Source organism: Peromyscus californicus, unplaced genomic scaffold (assembly GCF_007827085.1).
Source record: "Peromyscus californicus insignis strain IS unplaced genomic scaffold, ASM782708v3 Scaffold_13__1_contigs__length_99412109, whole genome shotgun sequence".
NCBI classification, from domain to species: Eukaryota; Metazoa; Chordata; class Mammalia; order Rodentia; family Cricetidae; genus Peromyscus; species Peromyscus californicus.
Window position 1 is genome coordinate 59725514 of NW_026294424.1, and position 17975 is coordinate 59743488.

The 17975-nt window shown below is 46.0% G+C and overlaps 1 protein-coding gene across 8 annotated transcripts in view; it reads left to right on the forward strand.

Annotated features, from left to right (window-relative positions):
• Positions 1–402: 402 nt before the first annotated feature.
• N4bp2 (NEDD4 binding protein 2) overlaps positions 403–17975 on the forward strand; it is a 72169-nt gene continuing 54596 nt past the window's right edge. For 4 of the 8 annotated variants that reach the window (XM_052735008.1, XM_052735007.1, XM_052735013.1 and 1 more), the window contains exons 1-3: positions 1071–1193; positions 7677–7740; positions 12222–12299. The gene's annotated coding sequence lies outside the window, so the exon portion shown is untranslated. Of the gene's footprint in view, positions 422–1070; positions 1194–7676; positions 7741–12221; positions 12300–17975 lie in introns of those variants that run through there. The other 4 variants (XM_052735011.1, XM_052735014.1, XM_052735015.1 and 1 more) reach the window with 2 other exon arrangements.

Sequence of the window (17975 nt, forward strand, 5' to 3'; positions counted from 1 at the left end):
GCACGAAAAACATGGAGCGGGCTTAGGGGACGGGCTAATACTCCGGGATCCTCAGAGGGAAGGGAACACTGTTGCTTTTTCTTGGCACCTGGAAACTCCCGCTCCGCGGGGGCAAAGGCCGCAGCTGCCCTGGGCTCGGGCCAGCGTGTTCCGACCGCACGTTGGCGGCGCGGGCCGGGTAGCGGCCGGCAGCCTCCGCCCGGGTCGCTGCGGCCGCGGGCCCTTTGTTTCCCCGCGGGGGCGCCTCCGCCTGCCTGCCCCGAGCGAGCGGGGGGCCCCCGTGGGGCCCCCGCGGGCCCCATCGCCTCGCCCCGCCGACCTCGCAGCTGCAGCCCGGCCCGCCCCAGCTCCCAGTTCCTCCCTCGCCGCCCGGGCCAAAAAAAACGACCTTGTTTGTGCTTTTGCGGGTTCGGGGAGAGAGGTGAGGGCTTTGACCCGGTCGCGGCGCCCCGGGACCAGCACTAAGCGGGCCCCGCGGTCCCGCCAAAGGGACCCGCGCCCGCCTTTTTTTTTTTGCCCAGAGCCCGAGGGGACGAGGGAAGCGCGCCGCAAGCTTCCGGGAGAGCCCCGGGGCGCGGGGACCCTCCGCGGGTCCCAGGCTGCTCCGCCCGCCCCTCCGCCCGCCGGGCCCGGGACTCGCTTCCCTTAAGGGAGCCCGCGAGTGGCCAGCACCGGTGGGCTCGGGTCGCCGGGCCGGTCCTTGGGGCGTGCGTGGGCCGACGCACCCTGGAGGGAGCCCGGGGGTAGGGTGGGGTGGGGTGGGGGACGGAGTGACCGAGGTCACGGCCCCGAGCCGGGGCGGGGGCGGAGGGCGGCGATCCACCTGGCTACGTGGCAGCCATTGCGGCGGCCGCGAGACCCCTCCCCACGCGGCCGCCCACCCGCCCTCTCGCGGCGGCGGCGGCGGCGGCGGGCTCCGGAGAGGCTGCTGCTCTTCCCGGGTCGGACGGAGAGCGGCAGTGTGTCCCCGCTCCGCACGCTCGTTCCCTCGCTCGCTGCGTCTCTTCTCCCCCCCCCCCGCCACACCGCCCTCCCTCCCCGCGGCCACAGCTGCTCGCCAGCCCCGCGCCGCGCCGCGCCGGAGAGCGCAGCAGCAGCAGCAGCAGCGGCGGGAAAGGGTTGCGGACCCGCGGCGCTCCCTCGACGACGCGGCCCCCCCCCCGGGGCCCTCGACGGCCCGCTCCCCGGAGCAGGTAAAGACGGAGAGTTGTTGCGGCGGCGGCGGGGGGCCGGGGGGGGGGCAGGAGAAGCAGGCGACGGGACCCGGGGAGAAGGGGGAGCCAAGCGAGGAAGAAGAGGATGGAGAGGTTGCGCGCGCGGGGTTGGAGTGTGTGTGTGTGTGTGGGGGGGGGAGATCCCGGGAACGCGGAGCCCCGGAGGAGAGGGCCGGAGGCGGGCGGGCGGGCGGGCGGGCGGCGAGCGACGCGGAGACCCGGGCAAGCGCGGGCCGGGCGCCGGGCGGAAGGGGAGTGAGGCGTCGCGGGAGGCGGGCCCTGGCGCGCGGCCCGGGGGAGCCGGGGGAAGGCGGGCGGGCGGGCGGGCGCCGCGGCCGCGGCTTCCCGGGCCTCCAGCGCCTGGCGGGCCTCCAGGCCGCGACACACCCCTCCCGCCCCCGGGGCTCTCCCGGTGCCTCCTCGCCCCGACTTGACCTCGCGCCCCCGCGAGCCTTCCGCCGTTTTCCCAGGCCGAGCCTTCTGGGAACTTGGGCCGCCTGCCCGGGCACGTAGTGCTAGTAGAGGTGTTTATTTACTACCCTTCCAAACCACACACACACACACACACACACACACACACACACGCACACGCACGCACGCTCGCTCGCTCGCTCGCTCTACCCCCGGCACGCTTGCCTCCCTCCGGGCGTGTGCGCCTGCCACCCTGGCCCCTTTCCCACCCCTAACTTTCCTTCCCGCTCTCCCGGACCCAGTGCGAGCTCTCTGGATACCGGGCTGCGAGAGAATGAGTCATACCGAGGGCAGAGTTTATCCCGTATGCGCTTTTGGTTACGACACTTCGATTCCCCCAGAAAAGAGAGCCCGAGGGGTTTTTTTTTTTTAAGTCGAAGCCACCTCTGAGCTAGGGGGCCCCGCTGGCTTTAGAGATTCCTTCCGCAACTATCTTTAGGGGTAGCAGCCGAGATTCGCGGCACCGACAGGTTTGTACACATTCTTGCCATGCAGTGGTTGTAATGTCTCCATAGCACAGTTCTGACTTGGGGAAGGATTGGCTGCTTTTTCTACTCGATCCCTCCGAGCCAATCAGGAAGCGCGGCTTGCCTGGAGACTGGTTAACTCAGAAAAGGTGGGGATTGGTTGAGCTCCGAGGAGAAAATCCCGCAGATAACCTGGCCTTTTAGAAAACAATGACTGATTTGCCGCCGCCTCTCCGTTCCCACTTATTTATTTATTTCAATACGTTGTCCTTTGATAACAATGACCGCCTTTTCAGCCCTTTAAAAAAGATCACTTCCACTGTTGTCTTTCACATTAGCTCTCGAACTGCAACTCCTTTGAACTCCTGTGGTTCAGTTTCCGCAGAGATAATTCTTACGTATTTTAAGAAATACGAACATGCGTTTTGTGCCTTGACAGGTGTGGTTCAGTTTTCTTTCAGCCGATCTTTGTTGTTGTTGTTCTTAAGGGTCAGAAATGAAGTCTATTTTCCGTTACTATGCCAACGCATTATTTAAATGTTCTCTGAGGATGGGGGGCTACAGTGGTGGCGATGGGGGCAAGAATGAGAAAGAAATGGCTGCTGCTTCTCTGCAGAGAGATCGCGATTTAGTTAACGAGGAAAACAACAACAACAAACAACAAACAGCAACAACAAAGCAACCCATCCTGAAAAGGCTTAGTAGACCTGCCTTTCCTGCAAATCAGCACACAGTACTGTACTCAGCGGGTCTGTGCACCTGTTGGCTTTAGTCGCCGTGAAGGGGAAACAGTGGCAGTACTGAACTTCATAGAAAAACAGCATGTTGTGGTAAAGGCGTGTATCTTGTACACAATTAGAGGCTAACTACTATCATTGTAGATGTATTTTTTTAAATGTCTCTTTTTAAACCTTCATTATTAATCCTGATTATCCTTGCCTTTTGATATACAAAGGAAGCTTCATTTTATTTTTTGAGATAGGGTCTCCATCTATAACCTTGGCTGGCCTGGAACTTCCTACAGGTTGGCCTCCTACATGTCATTGATTGTAGGGTCAAATGCCAACATGTGCAAATATGTCTTATGTGGATGAAATAAGATGTACTGGAGCCTCACCTGGACATTTTTCCCTCTGACATTTTCGTTTCCCATGTATAAGGATACATATTTTTAAATGGTTAAGGATTTTGGTTATTGGATTTAGTTGTATCCTCCTGCCTGTCCTCACAGAGGTCTTCAGCCTAGGGTAGGTTTTGCGGTGGTTAGAAGGAAGGCCTTATGAAAGCTGGGAGTACTTTCCTCCTTGTCCCAGAGCTCAGAGCTCATTGCCTTCTAGTGATGATTAGTACACCTAGACTACAGTTAATCGATTCTATCTGAACACATAGAACTTAACAGATTAAAAGAGTACTTCATTGATTTCTTTGAGACATTAAATTGATGAGTCAGCTGGATTTTCATGACTACTAATCAATGAATAACTAGTCAGAAATTCCACATTGTTGCTCCTACTGAAGCTGGTTAGTGTGGGCCAGGTTCACTAAAACTTCCTAGGCTGGGGGTCGACAGGTCATTGTTTTAAGTATGGCTTGTTGGTTTCTACCCTTTTATTTTTTTGACACAGTGTTGTGTAGCCTTGACTGACCTTGAATTTAGTATGTGGCTGAGGATGGTCTTGGGTCTTATTCTTGTTAAAGCTGCTTTGTATTAAATGTGGACCTGCCAAAGCCCCAATAGATGATAAAAAGAACCACAGTGAGAAGTCTAAAGTCTAGAAAGAATTCTTTCAGAACTTAAATGTAATTAAAATAGGACTTCTAAACCAGAAATAAGCCAAGAGTGGTGGTTCTCACCTGTCATCTCAGGACTTGGGAAGCTGAGGCAGGAAGACTGCCACAAATAAGTTCAGGGTTAGCCTGGGCTACATAATGAGTTCCAGGCCAGTCTGAGCTAGAAATCCTACCTCAAAAAGCCAGAAAAGGACGTTGGAGAGATAGCTCAGCAGTTAAGAGCACTGGCTCCTCTTCCAGAGGACCTGGGTTTGATTCCCAGCACCCACATGGCTGCTCAGCAGTCTGTAACTCTAGTCCCAGGAGACCTGACATCTTCCTTTCGCCTCCATAGGTACCAAGTATACATGTGGTGTGCAGACATACACACAGGCGAGACATCCACATACATTTAAAAAAAGAGAACAATGAGGAGAGGGCTTGAGGAAGAAAGGCAGTAAGCTGGTTATTAAATTTTATCTTATTATTTTTTGAGACTGTCTCTCTCTACATAGCCCCCGGCTGTCCTGGAACTCAGCTGTCCAGGTGGCCTCAAGTTCACAAAGATTCCCCTGCCTCTGCCTCCCATGTGCTAGGATTAAAGACATGCACCACCATGCCTGATCCCCAATCCATATCTTTTAAATAAGATATTTAATAAGTGCTTTCTGTTAATTAAATTGAGGAATGAGTTTGGGAGATTGATATGAATAGTACTTGGTTTTTTGCTGTTATTTCAAAGTGGGCACTAAAAATTCCTCTTCTAGATGGGCAAGGTCTCTAGTCTGTTATCCTAGAACTGGGGAGACAGAGGCAGGGGGTCACTGCAAGTTCAAGGCCAGCCTGGTTTGCACAGTGATTTTGAGGTTAGCTAGGGCTGTATAGTGAGATCCTATCTCAAAAACAAAACAAAACAAAAACCCCAAACAGCAACAATAACCCTTCGTTTCCACCCCCCTCCCCCATTCTGCTGACACAGCTTTGGGATGTAGATGGTATTTACGGTAAAGTTATCTTCATTTCCGCCCCACACTACTGTACTGAGTAACAGTCCTCCGTAGACTAGAGAGTGCTGGAAGGCTGGCATTGAATCTTAGTATTTTGGGCTTAATACCATTCCCAACACCCTAGATCAGTGGTTCTCAACCTTCCTAATGCTGTGACCCTTTAATGCAGTATTTATGTTATGGTGACCTGCCCCCCTCCAAGCATAAATTTTTTTTTTTTTAGACCAGGTTTCTCTGTAACTTTGGAGCCTATCCTGGACTAGCTCTGTAGACCAGGCTGGCCTCGAACTCACAGAGATCCACCTGCCTCTGCCTCCCGAGTGCTGGGATTACAGGCGTGCGCCGCCGCCGCCGCCGCCGCCGCCGCCGCCGCCGCCGCCGCCGCCACCACCACCCAGCGCATAAAATTATTTTGTTGCTACTTCATAACTGTAATTTTGCTACTGTTATGAATTTTAATGTAAATATCTAATATGTAGGGTATTTTATATGCGACCTACAGGTTGAGAACCACTGCCCTAAAAAGAATGTGGGTATTACAGCACTCGGGAGGCAGAGCCAGGCGGATCTCTGTGAGTTCGAGGCCAGCCTGGGCTACCAGGTGAGTTCCAGGAAAGACGCAAAGCTACACAGAGAAACCCTGTCTCGAAAAACCAAAAAAAAAAAAAAAGAGAAAAAAAAAAAGAATGTGGGTATTAAATAACTTTTAGTATGAATGACAGATACTTTTTTTTTTTGTTTGTTTAATTCCCCAGACAGAGTTTCTCTGTGTAGCAGCCCTGGCTGTCCTGGAACTCACTTTGTAGACCAGACTGACTTCAAACTCACAGAGATATGCCTGCCTCTGCCTCCCAAGTGCTGGGATTAAAGACGTGCTCCATCACCATCTGGCCAGGATTTTCTGCTTTTACCTTGTATGTACTGATAATTGTGTAACTCTTTACCCAGAGCTCTTTTCCGGTAACTGGACATCTGTCTTAGTGACATGCCCATTGGCTATTCTTTCAGGTGATTCATACTCTGCATATTCCAAAGCTGTAGTCATCAGCAGCTGTCCCATCTTCAGACCAAACTGTCCCTTTTCCATCTCATCTCTCTGGGAAGATTAAACTAGGTAGTGCATAGGTGTGTACACTCCTTGGCAGAAAGAGAAGCTCTTCCTTGCATTCCTTTTCATTTTACTTGTGATCCATTGCCGAGCCTCATTAGATTACTTCTCCGATAATCTCTTGGATATATTATCCTTAATGTTACAGTTGTGTTCTCCGGTTAGCATCATCTCAGCCTGAGTGCTTTAATGGCTTCTTCACTGGCCTTCCGTTGGTTTTTGTGTGTTTACACTGTAGCCAGAGTTGTCGTTCTGACACATTTGAGCTGAGCAGGTAACTTGGTTGTGGGATTTTTTTGTTTTGTTTTTAGTTTTTGTTTTTTTGGAGATGGGTTTCTCTGTGTAGCATTGGCTGTCCTGGAACTCACTCTGTAGACCAGGCTGGCCTCGAACTCAGAGATCTGCCTGCCTCTGCCTCCTGAGGGCTGAGAATAGAGGTGTGCGCCACCACTGCCTTGCTGGTTGTGGGGTTTATTTTATTTTATTTTATTTTTTCTTCAAGACAGGGTTTCTCTGTGTAGCTTTGCGCCTTTTCTGGAACTCGCTTTGGAGATCAGGCTGGCCTTGAACTCACAGAGATCCGCCTGCCTCTGCCTCCCGAGTGCTGGGATTAAAGGCGTGTGACACCACCGCCCGGCTGGTTGTGGGATTTTTTACTTTTTCCTCTTCAATGCTCGTGAGCTAGATTTGACTTTCAGGATCCTTAGGATTTGACTTCAGAATCACTTCCTCCTCCTGTGCCTTCCCTTCCCCTCAGTGAGCGAGGCAGACTCTCACTTTTCCTTCACCACGCTGAGTTCTTTAAATCTAGGCATTGTTCCAGAAGCCTGTGTCTGTCTTGAATGTCTCCTTACTTCCCTGGTTACCTCCACTTTGGTTTGCTAAGTCAGACTTGTCTGCCCTGTCTCAGTGTGGGCGATAGTCTACTGAGGATCTCTTTGACACAGACTGGGTAACACAAGCCCGTGTTTCCTCGGTACTCCGTGTTCTCTCAGTCACACTGTAATTGCTTGTTTACTTGTCATCTCACCATGCACTGGTTTAAGGTATAACAAAATGTCTAAAAAAATAGGATCTGAGTTGCATTGAAATATAATAAAAAAGCAATTAAATAGTAATTTGGGAGCTCACTTAGTAGAGAAAGAACAGAGACATTGGTTCTGATAGATGAACATTTTCTAAGCCTGAATGTAAAATATTCTTTGACATCTAATTTCCATCTATTCGGTTTTTTGTTATTCGTTAGGCATTTTGGAGTTCAAATTCTGGAAGTGGCCTGTGGGGGTGGGTGTTATTGGCTTATATGACAATATAATAGAAATTGTCTGATGAAGGTGGCCATAAGGGTGGGGACTTGACCGTAGCTGGGCCTTTCCTGTACTTAAAATGCCTGTGGGCTTCATTTCGCCTTGTGCTAAGGATGGACCTGGTTCCTATCTGCACAGGCTTGTTTACTTAGAGTCTCATGTTAGTGGCGCTCTGTGTGATTTGATGACACTTACATAGCCTGTGTTCTCTGACAGGAAGCTGACCCCCGATAGAGTAGGGGATGAGGAAGGAGTTCTGGGCAGATGTAAAGAATGTCCGTTGCCATTCTTAGTTCCTTGTCTCATTATGAATTGTGAATTTGTTTTTGTAGGTGCTTTATTTGTCGGAAAGAGATGCTCTGTATTATGGACCTGAGTATTCCAGGTGCTGAAATGGTAAGTCTACTGTTTTAAAGGAACTAGCAGTGTTTTTGGCTTATACTAGCATATAGGATATTTATGGAGTTTTTGTTTGCTAAATAATACACATATCTGCTTTCATAATAATAGTCTAAAGTAAATACAAAGGTGTCAAGGTAAAGGTGTGCCTAGGATGCAGTGGGAGTTGAGTTGAACTCAGAGTGGATGACTTTTCTGAAAGAAAGTTAATTGAGGAGCTGGAGAGATGGCTCAGAGGTTAAGAGCACTGGCTGTTCTTGCAGAGGTCCTGAGTTCAATTCCCAGCAACCACATGGTGGCTCACAACCATCTGTAGTGAGATCTGACACCCTCTTCTGGCATACAGGCAGAACACTGTATACATAATAAATAAATCTTAAAAAAAAAAAAGAAAGTTAATTGAGCTAGGAAGTATTGCTTTGGTGGGGTGATGTAGAGGGACCTCTGGGTTGAGCATGTCTGAGGCAGAGGTACGTGGTACTGGCTCACCTCCTGATAGAAGCAAGTGTGCAGATACAGATGGAATAGAGAATACGTGAACTGGGGGAAGAGATGCCTTGTTAAGGTGAGGGGCCGGGTCATAAAAGTCCTTGAATGCATTACCAAGGAAGTGGAACTTGATGTTGAAAGCCATAGAATCGTGAAAAATCTTTTACGTTGAAGTACCCATAGAATATTCATGTGGTAATTAACTATAGCATTTGAGAGAGAATTCCTTAATAGAGTCAGTTATAGCTGTTGAAGCTGTGAGCTTGGATGAACCTAGACAGAGTGAGTGGTAGAACAGAAGGCTGGTGATGTGACACAACCCAGGAGGAACAGTGGCAGGAGACCTGTGAGCAGGAGAGAAGTCTGTGAATGAGACTGAGTGCTAGCTAAAGAAACAAGTGGAGCAATCCCATCATGCACTGGGGAAACCTCAGATCATACCAACCTGTGGATGTGTTATGTTTATTAAAAGGTCCCATGCACAAAGCACTCTTCTGATGTTTTGTTGTATATAAAATATCATCTCAAAGTCTAATTGGGGAATAAATAATGGATGAATAAGAAGAAAGGGACCAGCAAGATGGTTTAGGGGGTGAAGGCGCTTCTGTCGAGGCTGATGACTTGAGTTTAGTACCCAGATCTTATATGATGGGAAAAGAGAATAGATTGCTGTAAGATTGTACAGCATGGAATGCATACACCCACATCCATGCATCATATGTGCACATGAAATAAACAAAAATAGGAAAAAACCTTAAAAGAAGGACAGGAGAAAGCAAGAAGTTGGAGATGTGGTTTGAGGCGGAAGAAATCAGAGTACGTCTGTACGAGAGAGGGTAACGTTAGATGACGGCTTCAAAGAGGGTCACAGTCCTGAAAGTGAGGAACCGCAGGGTGGCAGGTACCGCTTAGGCCTTTAATCCCAGCACTCTGGAGGTGGAGGCCAGCCTGGTCTGCAGGGCTAGTCCCGGGACAGCCATGGCTACACAAAGAAAAAAAAAAAGAAATCAAGGGTTATTTTTGCTAACTAGAAGGCTTGAGCAATTGGGGAGTGGAAGTACTTTATGAGATTGAGAATATTCCTGAAGGCAGAGGTGTAAACAATGCATTGTGAAACATAAACTCTGAGATGTAGTACATTAGGAATCTGACCAGAGGCAGGGCCTTATGACATGCGTGTGGAATCCCTTCTAGCACTTGCGAGGTGGAGGCAGGAAGAGCCTGTCTGCTACTTAGCAAGTTTTAGGCCAGCCTGAACTACATAAAACTTTGTCAGAGAGGGAGACGGAGAGGGAACAAGAGTACATATCTAAGTTCCAGGTTCAGTCCTCAGTACCACTACAAATAAAAATACATAAACAAAAGCCTGAGTGGAAGTATAACTACAGATACCCATGTAGAAATAATACATATTGTTCAAGAAAAAAAGCCTTGGACTGGAGGTCTGGCCCTGGTAGAATACTTCCTAGCATGTCTTCTTATGTATAGACATACCTACAATAAAGTGTAATTTATGAATTAGGCACAGCAAGAGATGAACAACAACAGTGAATAATAAAATAGACAATGGTAGAACTATTCTGAAATTCTGAACAATATACTGGAATAAAAGGTATATGAGGCCAGCCTGGTCTACAGAGAAAGTTCCAGGATGGTCAGGATTACACAGAGAAACCTTGTCTTGAAAAACCAAAAAAAAAAAAAAAAAAAAAAAGAAAAAGAAAAAGGTATATGAATGTGGTCTTTCAAATTATAATGTTGGGGCTGGAAAGATGGCTCAGTGGTTAAGAATATTGGCTACTCTTCCAGAGGACCTAGGTTCAATTACCAGAACCCACACAGCGGCTTATAACCATCTATGACTCCAGTTCCAGGAGATCCAGTGCCCTCTTTGGGTCTCTGTGGGCATCAGACATTCCTGTGGTACATAGACATGCATATAGACAAAACACTCATACACATAAAAAACCCAAACGATTGAAGGCTCACACTGGACTACTTCTTGTGATAGAGGGTCACACAGTGCCTCATGAGAGGAGATGAAGTCAGGTGAGAGCAGTCGGCACTCTTGAGGCGGCAGTGGGCTGCCTCTGTGTGGAAGAGCTCTCTTTAATAAAAGTTTCTGGAGATAGGGTCTGACTATGTAGCCCCCTGGCTTGTCTAGGACTCTTTCGAGCATTTTGGCTTCAAACTTGCAGTGATCCTCTTGCCTCTGTCTCTGAGTGCCTGGATTACAGATGTATAGTGTGTCTGGCTTCCAGAGGACCATTGGGAATAGGGAGGAAGGATTTATTATGTTTGGCTTGTGGTTTCCAAGGTTTTAGCTGGCCCAGTTGCTGTGGCCTATGATGAGACCCGGCATAAGGTGGCTGCAGTATGGGGCCAAACATAGTTGCTCACTTCATATCAGTCAGGAGGCAGAAAGAGATGGAGAGGCGCCTAGAGACAAGATACCCTTCATGTCTCCAGTAACCTGCTTCCTAAAGTTTCTACCACCTCCCCAAAATAGCACCAGCTGGGGACCAGCCCTTCAACATGTGAGCCCATGGGGGATATTTTCTATTCAAAACCCTGGTACTCCTAAGTTTTTTGAGTTTTGTGGTAATGGAGATCAAACACAGGCCTTGTACATGCTAGGTAAACACTACCACTGAGCCACTTGAAAGAACGTTATGATAAATAGTGCCTAAAATGAAATGTATCATTCTGTCATTTTAACACCTCTCCTCCTTTTTTGTGGATAAAGATTGAGATAGTCTCACTCTGTAGCCCAGGCTGGTCTAAACTTGCTATGAACTCTGCCTTCATCTCTTGTGTGCTGTGATTACAGGCGTGGACCACCACACCTGGCTGTACAAGGTCAAGTTCTATCAGCCTTTCACCTAACAATGGGTTTTAGTATTGATTAGTGAATTTTTCTTTTAGGTTTTTTTTTTTTTTAATTTATCTTGCAGAGGACCTAGGTTCTGTTTACAGCACTCACACAGCAGCTCACAACAATCTGTAACTCCAGTTTCAGGGGATCTGATGCCCTCTTCTAGTCTCTGTGGGCCACAGGCATTCATGTGGTAGACAGACATACATGCAGGAAAAACACTCACACACATAAAAATGAAACTAAAGGCAAAATTAATTTTTTAAAGTGAAAACTGCCACACATTAAAAAAATTGATTTTTTTTTTCTCATTTTGTTTTCAGTGTCTTGACTAATGTAAAGACAGTAGTCAGGGGTAGGCCTGGGGGCAGGCTGGACAGTGGCTAGCCAGAGCGAGGATAGACGAGCAGCCAGAGAAGGGAAGCTAAGTCCTTGGATTAGGGATGGGGAAAGGGCAGTCAAGACCATTACCTGATCCAAGGACTATTCAGCTCAAACTAAAACAAGCAGAGTGAATCCCTGACTGCTGTTTGCTCTTCACTGATAATCTGGGAGAGTATTCTACTTAGAGGAATAAATGCTTAGTTCTTTCTCTTTATAAAAATATTGTCAAAGTGTCATAGTCACTTCCAGTGGTGTCAAGTGAGGTCTTTATGTTTTCTATAGCTTTCTATTGACAATATCATGTACTTCTAAATGTTCGATCTCTTTTGGATTTTTTTTCCGGAGTGGGGGGCCTGCCTGCTTTCTCGGTGTAACAAACAGCTCTGGCCGTCCTGTAACTCACTCTGTAGCCCAGGCTGGCCTCAGACTCAGAGATCTGCCTGCCTCTGCCTCCCAAGTGCTGGGATTAAAGGCGTGCACCACCACCGCCCTGTTCTTTTTTGGATTTTTATTCATTTAAAATTATAATTGAATGCTGGGCATGGTGGCACACACATGCTTTTAATCCCAGCACTTGGGAGACAGAGGCAGATGGATCTCTGAATTCCAGGACAGCCTAGAATAAGTTTGGGAGCTATATAGTGATACCCCATGCCCCCCAAAAGATTGTAATTTGATATGAATGTGCCTTTTAAGTATATTTAACATTTCATTTTATTATATTTTCTAGTAAGAAGACAGCTTTAGAGTTGCAGATGTCGACTGTGGCCTTCCTAAGCACATTGGTATTGTCAGTGCCAGCCAGACAGTAAGTACTACTAAAACCATAGGGGATGAATATTTACATGTGAGTTTTCAAGCTTCCATTTACTTATTTGAGCCATTAAGAGAAAAATCATGAGAAAGCAGATATCAGAAATTTTTGTTACTAGACTATATGGAAGAGCTGGTGTTGTTGATGTTGTAAAACAGTGTTGACTTTGACAACTGTATTATGCCCCCAGTTTTTCCATTTAATGAGTGTTTTAGTCTCTCTATCCCTAAAATTTCTCGTCTTGATCTTTCATATTTTACTCATTGTTAGCCATCTACACATATCTTTCATATGTCTGTCTTATGTACGGAACCATGTTAAGAGCTTTAGGTCATGATCCATGTTCTCAAAAAAAATATGCTCATCAGGAAGATCAGCATCTCCAGATGAAACTGAAAGTCACTTTTGGTGTGGATACCCTGGTCAATCAATTTCTCCAGGTTCCGTCGAAGGTGGTGTAGGGAGCATAGTGCTCTGTGTGACGTGCTACAGTGCCTTCCCAGTGTTGAAGATGAAAATGAGCTTTTTGTGGGTCAGCACTGTGGATTCTGCGGGACAGTGACGGAGAAGACGGATCATGTCTAAAACATGTTTAAAAATATTACAGCAAATACAAGTTAGTGAACTAACAGTGGAGAGCCCTGAAACAGGCAAGATGAATATTGCAGTAGGAAAGGAGTGCAGGAAGCGTTGGAGGGTTGTAGAGAGGTATACCTTGCCTGTTCCTGGAACGAGGGCCGAATGCTGCCCAGCCCCTGGCTCAGCCATAACGGGGTGTCTCCAGAATACTCTATTTTTAATTGCTGTGTAATACTTAGTGGGTATTGTTGCCATAATTTAACCATTCTGTCTTCTGCTGATAGTCAGGATGTCTTCAGTTATCAGTTATTGTAGTTTTTATGATAGGGAGGTGCATGTTAAAGGTAATTGGTTTTATTTTCTATAAATTTTGTCTGTTTTGGTGACATACCCTTGGTATTTCCATGAGACTTTAGTATCTACCTTATCCTTAATCGTATTGTACACATATTTTTTAGAAAGGATTTACTAAGTAGCCCAGGTTGGATTTGAGTTCACAATCCTTTCTGCCTAAGCTTTGAGTGCTGGCATTACAAGTATATGCCGTATAGAATGCTTGAAATCATCTTTTAGGTGACATAATCTTAAGGAAAGAATGTATTTGGTTTTTTTTTGTCCCCTCCTCCCCTGCCAGACAGGGTCTCACTATGTAGATCTGGCTGTCCTGGAACTGGCTCTGTAGACCAGGCTGTCCAAGAACTCAGAGAGATCTGCCTGCCTCTGTCTCTGGAAGGCCTGGACTAAAGACATGTACTACCATGCCCAGTGAACTTCTGATGCTCCTGGCTCTGCCTCCCTAGTGCTGGGATTACAGGCATGTGCCACCACACCCAGTTTTGTGTAGTGCAGGCATCAAGCCCAGAGTTGTGTGTACGTTAGGTGAGTACTCTGTCAGCAAGTCCCAGTACTTTAGCTCTTTCAAATCATTTAAAAACGGGGCATTTAGGACTCTGGTATAGGATGATGAAAGTTCAAGGCCAGCTTAGTCTACATAGTAAGTTCAAGGCTAACCTACATAGTGAAGCCCTGTGATACACAAAGATTGTCCGATTAAAATTGAATATTAAGGTTGAAGTTTTGGGTACATATATATGAAATTTATGTTTATAGTGTTATTAATAATTGTTTTGCTTTTTGTTTTTTCAAGACAGAGTTTCTTTGTGTGACAGCTCTGGCTGTCCTGGAACTCGCTTTGTAGACCAGGCTGGCCTAGAACTCACAGAGATCCACCTGCCTCTGTCTCCTGAGTGCTGGGATTAAAGGCGTGCACCACCACCACCACCACCACCACCACCACCACCACCACCACCACCACCACCGCCCAACAATTGTTTATTTGAAAAAGCCAATCTTTTCACATTTCCCCATAGCACATCAAACCTTATCTATCCTTATTTCTGTATCTTTTTAGAATATATTCTCTTATTTAAGACAGGTCTGTTTGTGAACAAACTACAACTTTCTTCAACTCATGTCTTTAAAAGGCTCTCATGGAGAAAGGAAGACAAGACGTATGAGGTTAGATACTAATTAGTGAAATATAAGTCACTTACAGTACAATAAATGAGACTGATGTAAATTGGATACATAAAGTAAAGCGGATAGTTGAGATATTCTGCTGTATTTTTATTTATCAGAATTTCCCAATTGTACATTCAGTCTTCTTACATGATGATGTTTTTCCATATATCTGGACACGAAAAAGGAAAAGAGATATTTGTAAGCTGGATAAGTATAGAGGGAAGATAAGATTTACATTTGTATGAGATGATAGTAACCCCCAGTCTGAAAAAATTCATGTATTATATTATATTTGGAAAACGTAAAAGTAGTACATAACAAAGTAATGTATAAAATATAGGATCACTTATAATCCTTTGCCCTTTTTGATTCTCATTCTAATCCCGTTTTATTTGGGTGGCTATATAGATTATTTTTAGTTTGTGTCTTATTTTCTTTTTTAACATTGTAATTTTAAAAAACAAAACAAAAAACCTCCCTTAAATATTATCTAAAATCTTGACTTCAGCATCTTGGGTGGCCAAAGCAGGAGAATTGGAAGTTCAAGGCCTCCCTCTACTTGAGTGATTTTAAGACCAGCTTGGGAAACTTAATGATGTTCTGTCTCAAAATAAGAAAAATAAAAAGAGGCCTGAGAATATAGTTCAGTAGTAGAGCATTTGTCTAGCGTGCGTGAGGCCCTAGGTTTAACTCCTAGTGCTACAATAAACAAATAAACAAACAAACAAACAAATCCAAAGTATAGTCTTTAATTTTTTTCCCCTCTGTGTAGCCCTGGCTTTCCTGGAACTCTGTATACCAGGCTGGCCTTGAATGCAGAGCTGTCTTCCTGCCTCTGCCTTCCCAGTGCTGAGATTAAAGGTATGTGCCACTACCACCTCTCTTATTCTTTAAATTAATTTCTTGCTGTGTAGCCCATACTGGTCTTGAACTTTTGTACTTGAGTAATTCTTGTGCTTTGTGTCCACAGTAATCTGGACTATAGCTATCCTCTCGTACATTCATCTCAAAACATAGTTTTTAGTGACTGCCTGTCTTAGTCACTGTCCTGTTGGTGTAAGTAAACAGCATGACCAAGGCAACTCTTATACAAGAAACCATTTAATCGGGAACTTGACAGTTTCAGAGGCTTAGTTCATTATCATGGCAGGGAGCATGGCTTTGGGCAGGGTGGTGATGGAGAAGCAGCTGAGAGTTACGTCCTAATCTGCCAGCAGGGAGGGAGAGGGGCTGAGGTGGGGATAGAAACAGCCTGCTGGGCCCAGTCTACACCTCCTAACCCTCTAATCCTTTTCAGATCGGGCCACTCCCTAGTGACTACAGCATTCAAATATTTGAGCCTGTGCAGGTGCATTCTTATTCAGACCACCACATTGCCTAAAATTCTCTCTTACTGAGTAGAATGAGGAACCTTGTTTCTGCTTAGCAGTAAAACAACTCAATTTTTTTTTTTTTTTTTTGGTTTTTCGAGACAGGGTTTCTCTGTGTAGCTTTGTGCCTTTTCCTGGAACTCGCTTGGTAGTCCAGGCTGGCCTCGAACTCACAGAGATCCGCCTGGCTCTGCCTCCCGAGTGCTGGGATTAAAGGCGTGCGCCACCACCGCCCGGCAAAACAACTCAATTTTAAAAGGAGCAAGCTCCCAGCACTCGGGAGGCAGAGGCAGGCGGATCTCTGTGAGTTCCAGGCCAGCCTGGGCTACGGAGTGAGTTCTAGGAAAGGGGCAAAGCTACACAGAGAAACCCTGTCTCAAAAAACCAAAAAAAAAAAAAAAAAAAAAAAAAGAGGATCAAGTAATGCAAATGGACGTTGCTTCAAAGAAGATCCACAATCGGTAATGTACATATAACCTTGAACACATTAAGCCAGACTAGGTAAATCTAAATAAAATTGCTGTAGTTGAAAAGAAGAGCAGTAACGGGTCCTGGTGAGAGTGTAGTGAAGTTGGAGCCCTTGGACATTGCCAGGGGATGGCAGTGACGCACCTCCAGGAAAAATAGTCCAGTGGTTCCTCAAAGGGCACTTACCATCTGACTCAGAATTCCATTTTCAGAAATATGAAAACATGTAACTACAAAACTAGTATTCAGGAAGGTTTAGAAGGGGGCTGGAGAGATGGCTCAGTGGTTAAAAGCACTGGCTGCTCTTCCAGAGGACTCAGATTAATCCAAGCACCTACATGTTGGCTAACAACTGTCTCTAATTCCAGTTACTGGGACTTCTAGCCTCCTTGGGCACTGTACACATGTGGTACACTTACGAACTTGCAGGCAAACACCCATGCACATAAAATAAATATTTAAAAAAGAATGCTTAGAGTAAGAATATGTATTATAATCAAAAAGGTATTCAAATATCCATCCTTTGGAAAGTTGTTAAATAAGATACAGTGTGTTTGGACCATAGCCTGTTGCTTAGCAACAAAGTCAATGAAGTGCTGCTGTCATAGGCTATAACTTGGGTGAAGTTTGAAAATGTAAAGCGAAACAGCACGCAAACGTGATGAAAAGCCATACTGCGTGGCTCCATTTACACAGTGTCCCTGAGTGGCAGTCTCCATAAACAGATTTGTGGTTGACAGGGGTGAGTGGGGAATGGGATGGAGTGCTCATGGGTGAGGCTATGTTAGGAATGTTCTGGAATTAGGTTGTCGTGGCAATTGTACAGTTCCGTAAATATACTGAAAAACCTGAATTGTGTGCTTCCAATTCCAATGGTAAATTTTAGACTAGTGGAGTTGCTGAGTGGTAGAGCACCTGCCTAGTATATGTGAGGCCCTGGGTTTAATCCTTTGCACCACAAACACCAAAAACCCAAGCAATAAATTAGAAAGAAGAAAGAGGCTACAGAGGTGTATCTCAGCAGTTACCAGTACTTGCTGCTCTTGCAGAGACTCTGGGTTTGGCTCCCAGCACTATTCTGTGCAGTTTACAACCACCTCTATCTCTAGTTTAAGGAGTTCTGACACACTCTTCTGGCTTCTGAGGGCACCTGCACATGTGTGGTACACACATAGACAACTAAGCGCAAACACACACTCACAGGTGTAAACAGAAAGAAAAATACCCCTAAATTAGTGGTTCTCAACCCATGGATCATGACCCCCTTGGAGATCGAATGACCTTTTCCGACGGACCATTGGAAAACACAGATATTTACATTAAGATTCATAACAGTAGCAAAATTACAGTTATGAGGTAGCAACAAAATAATTTTATGGTTGGGGTCACCACAACATGAAGAACTGTATTAAAGTGTCATAGCATTAGGAAGGTTGAGAACCACTAGCTAGTGAATTTTATGATACATATATTATGTTTTAATAAAGATGATATAATAATAGGTAATTGGGAGCCCACACACTTAAAAGTATGTCCAGATAAGAGGGTGCTATCTTTAATCCAGGTGGAGATAATGAGAATTGGTTGGATTACCAAATGTACCTTTTCTTTTTTACATGTTTTTTCGAGATAGGGTCTCACTATGTAGCCCTGGCTGTCCTGGAACTCACTACGTAGACCAGGCTGGCCTCAAACTCACAGATACCCCTGCCTCTGCCTCCTGAGTACTGGG